Source organism: Grammomys surdaster, unplaced genomic scaffold (assembly GCF_004785775.1).
Source record: "Grammomys surdaster isolate TR1022 unplaced genomic scaffold, NIH_TR_1.0 143, whole genome shotgun sequence".
Taxonomy (NCBI): Eukaryota; Metazoa; Chordata; class Mammalia; order Rodentia; family Muridae; genus Grammomys; species Grammomys surdaster.
In genome coordinates this window covers 3237444-3249491 of record NW_021604601.1, presented here as the reverse complement: position 1 = coordinate 3249491, position 12048 = coordinate 3237444, and the positions used below count along the sequence as shown (strand labels likewise).

Below are 12048 nucleotides of genomic sequence, written 5' to 3'. Positions count from 1 at the left end.
TTCCTACCACTTACAACAATTAGACTGGGTCAGGATGGGTAATTCAGGCTAAACAATATCAAAACCCTGTTTGCTGGGGCATCTGAAGTTAACATGAGTCTGTTAAGGAGGGACTCCTGTTTATGTGTGGAGGGTTATTTAAGTCATAAGGAATGGGTCTCTTTTTACTTGCTCTCTGGGATGACTAAAGCTTATTTAGACACTGGACAATTTAAGCTCCGTTGGGAGTGGTTTGAAAACACTTGTTTGCAAAGAGTGTAAACCCTATCTACTTTTTGTGAGTGGGAGGGATACGTGTTGTCTTAATGCAGGAGCAGCACATATACCAACATTCATCATTTAAGTACATGGAAAAAAAGTTGAAAAACTGTATAAGGCATCACCCTTCACTCCTGTTTAAAAATATTTGCTATGGACATTTTAATTAATCAACAGCTGGCTAGGAATTTTCCAGCAAACAAAAGTTGGACAATCCCAGACAGGAGCTAATTCCTTTTTCTAAGGACTTTGCTATGACCTCCAATAGTCCACGCTTCTCCTCTCCTTCCTTTTCTGCTGTGGCTTTCAACTACATCAGTTCCCCCAAAACCTGCTCTAACTTTTGCATCCAGATGGAGATGAATATAGACATTTTTCTGTCTGTAGCTCTTGCTATTAACAAAATAATAAAAGACTTTATCATTCTGGTGGCTCGTTTGAGGTGCTAAACATGCTAATCAATTTTGTTCCAACTTAAGTCAAAAAGAAACTGTGTAGACACCGTTATTCAGAATATAGAACCCCTTTTTAATTATCCCAGTATTTCCCACAGGGGTGTACACCTGGTGTTATGGAAAGCACACACAAGCCTCCAGTCCATGACATGCAGTCTCAATGTTGGATAGTTTCTCTTTTACATTATACTCAGTGTCAGTAACTTATTTGAGTAATTCTCAGTGCTCAACTTTCCACTAGAAAAAATGGTTTCTTTAGAGACAAGAGGTCAAAACTATCCTAGGAAGAGGATGAACGATTCAAGACCCTCTGCAAGCTTGTGAGTAAGTTAAAACCCAAAGGGGAGGCTGAAGGTACAGAGCCTCCTGCCAAATCCACCACACCACACTCTAGATGCCGCACACAGCCTAGGGCACTGTGTGTCACATGTGTGCTGTGTGTCACACTCTCTAGTCCTGGTTCTGCTTCTCATGCTGTGTCACAATAGTTAAGTCTCTGCACCCTATAGCCTTGCCCACTGTGAATTGGTAAATAGTATCAGGAGTTGGGTGATGAAGTGGGAAAGGCAGAATAGAGGACCTCACCAAGGACTTGTTCTCAGGTGGGAGAGGGGAAATGAGTCAGATTAGATTTACAGACAGAATTTGCCTCACTTTGCTGACTTACACATGCTCAGTGCTCAGCATGACACCTGTGGGTTATTACAAATGTCTCACTTTACTCTGTCCGATTCCATGTAAGGTTTGAGTTTTCCACAGCATTTGCAAACAGTAAGGCATTCCCAAGTTGTATGCACATTCTATAGGAGTGTCAGAGACATAGGCTAGCATTTAAAACTGGAAATAAAAGTGAAACCAGGCACCTCCCCATCTACCGACCTACAGCCATAGATAGTAAGCGTTGGAACTTGGCTGGCTGGTGACATTCCATCCTGGCAGGCATGTTGTTCTCAAATAAGAGCCTGACTCCACATTCCCTTTCTTGGAGCAGTGGTGCTGAGAAAGTCAGAGGGGAGAGAGGTTGTGCTCTGAGCTTATTCAGTCATCACTTTTAGAAGAAAGCAACAATAATCCAGATACCTCAAGAGATGAGAAGATCTGCCTATCTAAACCTTCTGGTAACTTTAGGGTTACCATAAAACCCCCTTTCAACCCTTGTTAATTATTTTCTCTCTTTAAACTGGGTCATTCACATTCTCACCTCCGTAAGTAAGCATGGGATCCGAACTATAATTTAACCTTCCTGTGACGATTCAGACTTTTGCTCAGTCTCAGGGTCAGCTCCATGAAAGAGGAGTCAGACACTGGACCCCAAGAAGACAGGAGGAGGAACACAAAAGGTGACACCCAGTAGGCTTTTATTCTTTTATAAATCAGGTCCTCATGGCTAGTACTCTAGGGCATAGGGAGAGAGGAGGTTGGATGCTTTTTTTAATCAATGGAGTTGACTAAATAATAGTTCTTTTTGTGTATGTATATATGGGTAGGTGCACACATGTGTAAGTGCATGTGCGTGTGTGCATGTGCGGAGGTGGGTGGCCGATGTCAGGTTGATGTCAGTGATAGATGTCACTTCTCACCTCTTTTGTTTTGACACATGAAATTTGAAGCTTGCTGACTTGGCTAGACTGGCTGGCCAGCAAGTCCCAGGGGATCTACTGCACTCGACTCTGCCATACTGGGATTACTGCTATGTCTCACGGTTGGCTTTTGACAGGGCTTTTAGAGTTTGATTTCAAGACTTCATGTGACAAGTACTTTACCTACTGATTCATTGCTCCAGTATCCCTCCCCTCAACCTTAGTTCATTAAAGACTCCGTGCAGGAATATAGGGTATCCTAGAGTCAACTGAGCTGAGACGTGCTCTTGATCACAGTTAGACATTAAAGAGCAATCAGTGCCTGCAGATAAGGAAGAGACATTGAACTATGCCTACCAGGACCTCCATAGAAACCTTGGGAATCTTCCCATGAGATGGTGGCGTGTTTGCTACACTTTGCAGAGTCCACAAACCACACAGAAGATCTGAAAATAATCCAGTGCCTGTCTATATGCTTAAACAGTACAAAGAGCTTCCACTCGAATGGGGCGTGCGTTGAGAGTGTCTTTGGAACATATCTCTGTGGTGATTTACAGTTCTGCTGAGGATGCTAAAGGCTAATTTTCTGTGGCATTAGGACCTCAGAAGCAAGCCAGATTCTCATTCCCACACCTACATTACGGAACCAGAAACAGAGCCTCCAAAGGCACATCAAATAGTCTCGCTTTCTGGCAGACTATGAAAAAAAACTCAACCCCTGTGTTTGAAGTTGGCATTTGTTTACATAATGCAACCAGCCACGACTGCCAAACACAATAATTAAATGCTTTACAAGTGCAAATCTTGCCAGGATGTGTAATTTGGGGGGTGGAGATAAGTACAGAGTTGATATGCAGCAGAGAGGGCAGAAAGACTTAGTTTGTGGTGCTCAGAAGCAGAGACACTGAAGGGCTACAGTGCAGGAATGCTGGAAGGACCATAGCCACAAGGGCTCCTTTTGCTACTTATTGCTATCTTCCCTTTATCCATCTATGGTGTTCTTCTTCCTTACCCTAACTTGGAAAATGAGGACTTCTTTGGCAAGGGTGATGGCTTAGTGGGTAAAGTGTGCTCTACAAGCATAAAGACCTGAGTTCAGATCCTCACAACACCAGTAGTGTATAAACTGGGCTTGTAGGTAACTGTATGTAGCCATGATGGGTAGTGACAGGGCAATCCCAAGAGTTGCCAGTCAGCTAGGTTAGCCAGTGTGGCGATCTTCAGGTTTAATAGACACCTCGTCTAAAAAAAAAAAAAAGGAGTGAAGAGACTGAAGAAAGACCTCTGGCCTCCACACATACTCACACACGTACACATGCACAGCCTTCCTCCCTACTGGGAATAAAAACACCTTCCTTTCACATTACAGCACCCTGCCCTCAATGTAGCAATGAACTTAAACATCTATAGAAACAATATAGAACCATCTTTCCCCTTTCTCTATACCTTCAATTATTAAATAATTCTGATACTCTCCTATATCCCTATATATCTCTTATATCCCCTAAAACCTATTATTGGTGAATTAGGGTCGTTTTATTGGTTGGTAGTTACAGTAAGTAGTTAATAAGGCCCCTCCCCCAAAAACAGAACTTCAAAAAATCCATCATCTTCAATCTCCATGCTCATGCATCTCTGCAAACAATGAACAACACCTTTGGTGCCTCCCGGGAAATTAGAAAAAGCAGAGAGGATGGCAGCAACTGCCAGCGAGATCTTGTACAGCATGTTTCAGTTCTTGGTACCATTAAGGCATCCATATGTCAGGCTTTCTTATTCTCTGCAGATCCAGGTCTCCTGGCAGAGGGGTCCCAGCATGGCTTTTAAAAGGTAGTGATATGAAATAAACACACTAAGATAAAGACTTCTTATAACACTTTCTTTATGAATTATCCAAGGAGTGAGTCCTTGATAACATCTATACATCTTTATATATGACAGAACCTCCTGGGTGACCAGATTCTCACCTCCCTGACTGCCTATAGTACAAGGTTCCTAACTCTGTCCCATTGCCACTCCCTTGCCATTAACACAATCACCCAAGAGCTACCATGAATCTACACAAAGCTGACCTGGATTTATCTCTCTCCTACTTAAAGCCTATACATATCGTCTCACTGTCTTTTGAGATGAAAGCGAGACACCTTAGCATGGCCCCCAAGGCCTTGCCTCTCCCCAACCGAATTACCATGGATCTCTGGCCTCCCTGGTTTTTAACTCACCCATTTGTTCTTTCTTTCACTGATATCCCTTGGACCTTCTCTAATCTTTCGCCAACCCAACTCAAGACCGTTCCGTGCTCGTCACAGCTACCACTGCTGTTAATCACACACTTGTTATGGCTTTAAAGTCATAGTCTTCTAGCCCCACTAGACGCTAAGTTTCTGAGGGTTATATTTTTGTGTAAGTCACAGGTCCTTAGCAGCTACCACAGGGCTTGGCTGGTGGAGCCCTCGCCAATGAGCCTGCATGGAAGATGAGTACACTCGGGCCTTATCTGGTTCCCAACTTGACTATTTATTCACAGTTCACTGCCTTGGTTCCTGCTTCACAGTATTCCTGTCCTTTCCTCTTTTGAGGGGTATTCTAGATGGAGGATAAAGAAGTAGCAAGAAGAGCCCTTGCTACTGCACCATTTTCCCAGCCAAACAGAGTACGATTTCATACCACAGCTAATAGGGTTGTGAGCTCCGTTTGCTTGTGTGAGCCATTCTTTCCCCATGATTCCTAGGATGAATAGGGAACCCACATTTTTGGCTGAACTTTTGGATGTGTGAGTGCAGACGTGTATTTTAACCCACTTAGTTCTTGGGCTAACATGGTGACCCAACTCCAGGGGGTGCCATTCACAGATGTGAGGTCAACAGCGCTGTGCACAACAGATCTGATGCCATCAGTGCCATGCTCAAAAGGTGCTGACACTTTCGGTAAGGTCTGGTGGTTGTTCTGCTTGGTGCGCTGTGGTTGCTTTTTCTGGGTTACTCACCCAACTGCTCTTAGGTTTTATTCTTTATTACCAACCCAACATTTATCCTACGTATCTTAAAGGAGTGACTTAAGGGATCATATCCCTTATGAAGTCAGGGTAAGAAAAGTGAGTATCTATGAAAAGAAAATCTACTTAAGTCCGTGTTTTATTAGAACGTCCCCCTAGAGTACTGCTGACTTTTGAAGATGGATTTCTATCCCTCCTTGTTTATTTATTCTGGAAGCATAAATATGTTTAAAAATGCAAGGGAAAACCCAGTATTTTTCTTCCATCAAAACCTATGAGATATATGAACAAAAGTAAATAACTAGCTCATCAAGGGATCAGGGGTAAAAATAAATGTCAATGTTTTCCTTGAATGCAGAACCCTTCAGTTATTCCAGGAATGGTTTGAAAGGAAATCAGAATTACGTCTTTGGATCACAACCTGGGTTAGAGCCACATCCACATGACGAATAAAGAGGGAGAGGGTGGACTACAGGCTAGGAGTCTCTGGGCTTCCTGACACATTGCCAAGAGGGTTAAATAAGCAATAGACTGCGATATCAAGGAAGATGGTGCAAACAGGTTAACATTTAGCCTGAAGCCTGACATGGTGGTTCACGCACGAGTCTTACATTCAAGAGGCTGAAGTAGGAGGATTGTTAGAGGTTCAAGGCCAGCCTGGCATACAAAGTAAGACTCTGTCCCAAGAAAACAACAGCTTTGGCCCCAGAGAGTATTTCATGATTTATTTTACATGCTAGCTAAGGGGTTAGTGTTCCCATAGCCCAAGGCCTCTGGATACCAGCAGATGTAGTTGAGTGGGAGCCAGGCATCCAACCATCACAGGTTGACTTTTGTAGAAATCAAAGGTCATCTCCAAACCCTTTCAGTCCACTCAGGCAGGTGTCATGTTTTCTCTTGGCTTCTATTTAATCTTATTAATTGCAATAGAAACACTGCCCACTTCTCTACAAGTCCTCCTCCTCCTCCTCCTCCTCCTCCTCCTCCTCCTCCTCTTCTTCTTCTTCTTCTTCTTCTTCTTCTTCTTCTTCTTCTCTTTAGACTTTCTTTCCCCTGGGTCCAGAGTAAGATGTCAAGTCAGGAACCTCCTGTCCTTCCTGAAGCCATAGAATGGCTGTGTGAGTGTATGAATTTAACACACCATTAGGGGTGGGGCTGGAGGACTCCTTTGGCAGGCTGTTCTCTAGAACTGGGTGGGGGAGAAAGTCAACCAGAAAAGAAGGCTCAGCCTAAAAATGTCTAAAAATAAGTTGGGATTAACAATTGCTTTGAGAAAAAGAGTATTGCCAGATGTAGGGAATATGTTGGTCATGATAATTTGGCTTTCATTTTACTTACATTTAAGGTCAAATAAGACAAAGTATGTTTTGCATTATTTTGTTCAAAATTTGAATATTGGAGAAATGTGTATTCTGTGTCACCAAAAGATTAAAAAGATTAAAATACTTTTTTTTTTTTTTTTTAGAAAGAAGCTAACATTTAGATAAATGAACCAGATTTTTGATGGCTTGCTCTACGTTCACCCTCAGCTAGTCAACTTACTTTAGCACTCACATGTAAACATCATGACTTTAAAGTCTTTATGCAAATACTTCAGGGCAGGCCTGGTTAGGAAAATAGAACCCAGCTCACTGGAATGCTGAACTCCAGCCTGGTCATTAGCCAGCACAGCTCCATGGAAACCACTGTTTCTACAGATCAAAGGACAGTTCAGTGCTCAAGAATTGCCTCAGATATCCCAATAATAGAAACTAGGCTGAATATGGGTACAGTTTCTCAAAAGAACCATTATTGTAGAAGATCACACGTGTCCATGCACGCATAGACACACTAGAAACTCACAAAGGGCTCTCCAAGAGAACCATAATATTCTCTTTCTCTATTCCTCTTTATCTGTCTCTGTCTGTCTCTTCCCCCTCTTTTACACACACACACACACACACACACACACACACACACACACACAGATCATTTTTGTTTGCAAAAAATACAGATAGACTAGCTAATGCTTTACATTTGGACTTAGGAGATGCAAACAACAATGCAGGTTAGTAGTCTCTTCATGAGCACCAAGACACGCTCCCACACCCACCAAAATTCACTTAAAAAACAGAAATTAGACCTTCAGCATCAGTCTTTACTTTTACGCCTCTGGAAAGCGTTGTGACATCCTAGTGTATAAGCAACCTTTAAGAATTTCCTTTTATTTCTCTTTATACTGTAGGAAGAGGCAACTGGATGTGGTGGTTTCATTTTCACTGTCAACTTGACTGGGCTAAGAATCACTATGGAAAAGCTCTTTTGGATGTGTCCATGAGGGTGTTAGAGTGTATGCTGTAAACAGAAGCCTGTTCTATTTCAAATTCCTTTTTTAAGAGTCCTGTTTGGACAATATGATACAACCTGACCCCATTTGTTGACCACTTGTCAAAAGAATTTCATTAGTAGAATTCTTTTTTTTTTTGAAAAAATGTGTCTATAGAGACACAGGATTGAAAAGCTATAGTCCGAAAGTATTTGGGGGATATGAAAAGGCTGAAATCTTGGAGTTAGGCAACCAAAGGTAACAATAAACCAGCTCCAAAGTGTATTTAATCAGGCTCTGTTTTTATGATGATGACTTAAATGCTCAGACTCCAAGTTTTAGACAGACTGATGTAGTCAATCAATTTTAAGTAACCCACTGTGATTGTTAACTTTAATTGTCCATTTGATACAATCTAGCATCACTTGAGAAGAGTTTCAATGAGGGATGATCTACATTTGGATTGGTCTATGGATATATCTGTGGGGCATGGGCTTACTGAAGTCAATTAATGAAGAAAGACCCAGCTGACTGTGGGTGGCACGATTCCCTAGAAAGAGATCCTGAACAGCATAAGTAGGAAACTCAAGCAGAGCACAACCAACAACCAGTGAGTATGACATCATTCTATCTTGGCCCTTGACTGTGGATGTGATGTGACAAGCTGTCTTGGGCTGTGTAACTTGCTGCTGTGACTCCCAAAGTGATGAGCTCTGAGCTGGAATTGCGAAGTAAAGTCAACCCTTTCTCCCTTAGGTTGCTTGTTGTCAGGTTATATCATTGCTTCATAAACAAACCTAGAATACCCATGTTTTTACTTCTTACTACTGAATAATATGTATAATGGATGGATGCAGATGCACGTGGACACATAAGTATTTATGTATACTCCCTATATTCCCTTTATGGAGACTACGAAGAGTCTTATGATATAAATACAGTTATATGATGACAAGTATTCTAGGCTAGAAATTATATCTTGTAGTTCAGTTGTCTTTTTTTTTTTTAAATTTTAGACAGGGTCTTATGTAACATGGCCTTACTTTGAACTGGCTATATCACTGAGGCTGGCCTTGAATTCTTTATCCTCCTGCCTCCACCTTCAACTGCTAGAATTACACTTGGAAGTACCTAGTAGTCCTAGGGATTGAACCCAGAGCTTTATGTACACTAGACAAGCATTCTACAAAGTGAGCTGCATCTGCCTCTTTCCAGTTCATTTTTCATTTTTCTTTTTTTCTTTTTTTTTGGTTTTTTGAGACAGGGTTTCTCTGTATAGCCCTGGCTGTCCTGGAACTCACTCTGTAGACCAGGCATGCCTCAAACTCAGAAATCTGCTTGCCTCTGCCTCCCAAGTGCTGGGATTAAAGGCATGCACCACCACTGCCCGGCTCCAGTACATTTTTCAATGGAGTCACTAGTTTTCTCTGGATCCCAATCCTCCCACAGGCAATCCAAAATGCTTAGGAACAGGTCTTGTCTCTGAGAAGGCACAAAGGATGGGAAAACACACAGAGGAGGCACAGCCAATTAGAGAGAGATCCTTGAAGCTGGAAGCTGGTGATAGCCTGTGACGACCTTGGCTTGAAAAGAAGGTCAAATTTACCCAGGCCTTTAACTGCTCTTAACTGATGAACCATCTCTGTATCTGCTTTATAACATGCAGTTCTTGTTCAGATAAGACCATTTGCAACTTTAAAGGAAGAAAGGTGGGTGGTGCTGATCACCTATTGGAGAATCATTCTGCATCAGCTTTGGAAGCACACAGGGCACTGAGATGTCTGTACTCAGTGTCCTTCAGCCTTATCTGTATTTCTTGCCCATTCAGTGAATTCCAAGGTAGGGCTTTCCACACTGCCTGGGTCCACATGCCTTTGCCAAATCTTAATACCAGAAAAGTTGGACCGCTTATGACATTTTATAGCCAAGGGCAGCAACAACCCTTCTGTAGCGGCTTGCACGAGTCTATTCAAGAAATTGAGACAACATGATCCAACAGAAGGAAAAGCCAAATCTCCAACCTCAACGTTAGTGACTAAACACATTATAGCTTTGACTGGCAGGAAGGAAAGTTCAATTTTGAGTTCTTTCTCATCTAATAATATAAATCACTGGGAACGGGAGACGGCAGTTTTGTCCTTCCATGGATGGGTGTGAAGCACTGCTGCTTTCTTGAATAATTTCCAACTCATAAGTGTGTCCTAAATCACACTGAACCCAGACTTGGTGTCTGGAGTCTGGAATGGATCTTCCCATCAGCAGAGAATTAGACGGAAAAGATAGGGTCACTAGCTGCTGACACAGACCATAGACACCATAACGAGTCTGTCCTGGGCTGCAACCTCATTCTACCTTGTGATCTAAGCCAGCAGCCTCCTACCAGCCCCAGAAGCTTCGTGATTTCTCTCCTGCTTTGATTCCTGTTCCCATAGCCTATGCCCACATCCCCAAAATAGACGAAGAGAGAGCACTTCTGATGGTGACTATCATTAGCTCACCCTATGAAAAAGCATCCCAGTTGTACATAAGGTATATAGGTTGGCTCTAGCACAGGTCACAAAGAACAAAACATCACTGGCCTGGGCCAGGCTCTCAGCACAATATGTTCTGGATACAGTAATAGCTCTATTTGAGGTACCTTCTGTCCAAGGAGCCTGCAGTTACTTTGATCATAAGAAGAAAGCGACATTATACTTGGTCATAACAGGAGACATGTTCCCCATCAAAGTATAAGACGTAACAGAGTTTGTAGCAGTAGGTAGGGATGAGAGTTAAGCACTGACAGATCATATTACGTACTGTGTTTTTGTTTATTTTTGTTTTTGTTTTTAAAGCCTACAGCACCCAGTATTCCCAGGCATTCTCCCATCTAAGTACTAACCAGGTCCAACCCTGCTTAGCTTCTGAGATCAGAAGAGATCCCCCACGTTCAGGGTGGTATGGCTGTAGACTTACGTACTATGTTACATTTAGAAATAAAAAGAATGTAACAATTAAATATAATGGTTTCACTCTAGCGAACATCATTGGTTGATCACATGGCATTAATAATCCACTACTCCCTCCCTGACACAGCCTTTCTTCACAATCAGATGGCGGAAATGCCGCTCACACCATCCCCAGCTCTTCATGAGAATTGTAGCTAGCTTAAGCCACTCTGTGCATGGCTTCGTCACTGTCACAATCTTATCAGTTTGATAGAAGAGTTCCTACTTTGTGTCCAGGGACAGGACTTTCCTTTTCCTGGTGTAGATGGACTTGGGAACGTGTTATCTCATTTGTGTTCAAGAGCTATTGTATGGCCATGTAATGGAGACCATCTGAAAAGGAGGTCAAGTCTAAGCATGGCTTAGCAGAAAAATAGGGAGATTCCTTTATCATGTTTGTGAGTCACTGAATCACATATCACTCCACCATCTCCTCAGCAGTAATTTAAATTACTATATTAGTTTAGAAAGTGGTTTCCATATTTCTAGTTTTTCTTTCTAAATATACAGTGATCTGTGAAAATAAAATCCATTTGTGTGTATGTGGGAATGTGTGTGCATATGTGTATATGTGTGTATGTCTGTCTCTGTGTGTACGTGTGTGGCATGAGTATATGTGTGTATGTGTGTATGTATCTGTATTATGTGTGTATAAGTGCATATGTGTTTGTGTGGTAAATGTGTACATTTGTATGTGTGGTATGAGTATACATGTGTATATGTGTGTATGCATGTATACGCACGTGTGTGTACATGTGTATGTATGTATGGTGTGTATATGTATGTGTATATGTGTGAATGTGTGTACGTATCTGTATGTATGTGTGTGTTTGTATGTGTATGTGTGCACACTTGTGTGTATATGTGTGCATGTGTGCAGTATGTGTATACATGGTTATGTGTGTATATGTGTGTGACATGTGTATGAATGTGTATGTGTGTGTATGCACGTGTGTGTATATGTGTGTTTATGTATGGTATGCGTGTGTTTTGCTTGTTTGTTTTGATTTTTGGGTTTGGTATTGGGATGGATTGCAAGCCCTCGTACCTGCTAGGCAAGTATTGTACCACTGAGTGACATCTCCAGCTCACAACAACTCTTTAGGACACAGGTATGTCATATGCTCTGACTCTGAGATGGTTTACTTGTGAGTCATATTTTCCTGAATCAAGAGACCACATTGTTTGGTCTGTTTATTGAACATTTGCTCAGAGATTCGTGCACTGGCATTCACGGGAGTCGGTTCTTAGATCTTATGAGACACTCATATCTAATGATATCAAGTTCCTTCCGTAGAAATGTCATGGGATTTGCATGCAGCCTATACAAGCAGTCTATACAGTTGAAATTAAATCTCATTCGTACATTGTACATTTAACTATCTCACTGGACATTATATTGCAGTCCAATCCAATGTAAACATTATGCACATAGATGGTATATAATACTATCAGTGGACTAACAACG

The 12048-nt window shown here is 41.9% G+C and overlaps 1 protein-coding gene and 1 pseudogene across 4 annotated transcripts in view; both read right to left on the bottom strand.

The window, feature by feature from the left end:
• Positions 1–12048, bottom strand: part of Plekhg1 (pleckstrin homology and RhoGEF domain containing G1) — a 220914-nt gene that overhangs the window by 131367 nt on the left and 77499 nt on the right. The window lies entirely within an intron of this gene.
• Positions 10426–10544, bottom strand: LOC114618629 (annotated as a pseudogene).